This window comes from Neolamprologus multifasciatus, chromosome 8 (assembly GCF_963576455.1).
Source record: "Neolamprologus multifasciatus chromosome 8, fNeoMul1.2, whole genome shotgun sequence".
NCBI lineage: Eukaryota > Metazoa > Chordata > Actinopteri > Cichliformes > Cichlidae > Neolamprologus > Neolamprologus multifasciatus.
This window is the reverse complement of record NC_140446.1, coordinates 12239765-12240662: the sequence shown is the minus strand read 5'-3', so window position 1 is coordinate 12240662 and position 898 is coordinate 12239765.

Genomic DNA, 898 nt, shown 5'->3' with positions numbered 1-898 from the left:
TTTCTCTGTAGCACTTCATGGATTTAAGCAACACACCTTAGTTGTTCACACAAAGCATAAAGGTAAAAAAAACAATATATACAGTGTTATCTTCATTTTAGATGTCAAAAAGTATTTGTGGCTCCCAGTGTTTTCTTTTGCGTGGAAATCGCGTCCAAATGGCTCTTTGGGTGCTAAAGGTTGCTGACCCCTGCCCTATACACATATAGCTGAGGAGTGTAAGAGAAGTTACTATTTATTTATTTGCAATGCTGCGTCGTGCTACATGGTGGCAATACTGATGTGTTGGTCTCTTAATTGCATTGGTCCCTATCATTGGACGTATTCTCGGAAAATTTTACACACCCCAGCTCACCAGAAGCTCACCATAAACAATGAGTCACTTACAATATGATAATACAACAGCATGATCACACAGCGACAGTATCATGTCATTCTGCAATACTCAATACTGCGCATTTGTGAAACAAAAAAGCCCAAAGAAGGCAAAAATCTATGCATGTATTCACTGCTTTGCTCTCCCAGTGTGTGTGTGTGTGTATTGTTATTGTTCCGTTTTAATTGTGTGTTGTGTTTGTTAAATGTCTGATTTCGTCTATTCTGCCATCCATCATTTTTCCTCTTCTTTCATTCACTGCAAATTGCTCGACTATTGTTCATTTTACCTGATTTGAAAGTCATGAAGTAGTGATTCTGGTAGTCAGCAGAGCAGCTGCATGTTCTAATAAGAAATATTGATATTTGCTGCCAATCATTAGCAATTATGGTAATTATCTTGACATAAGAAGTTTTCTGTCAGTTGCCAATACAGTTGGTTAATTTAGATAATGGAGAACAGTAAATGAGTTACTTTGTTTACTGGATTTCCTTCCTCAGCAAAACCCTTAAACTTTTATCT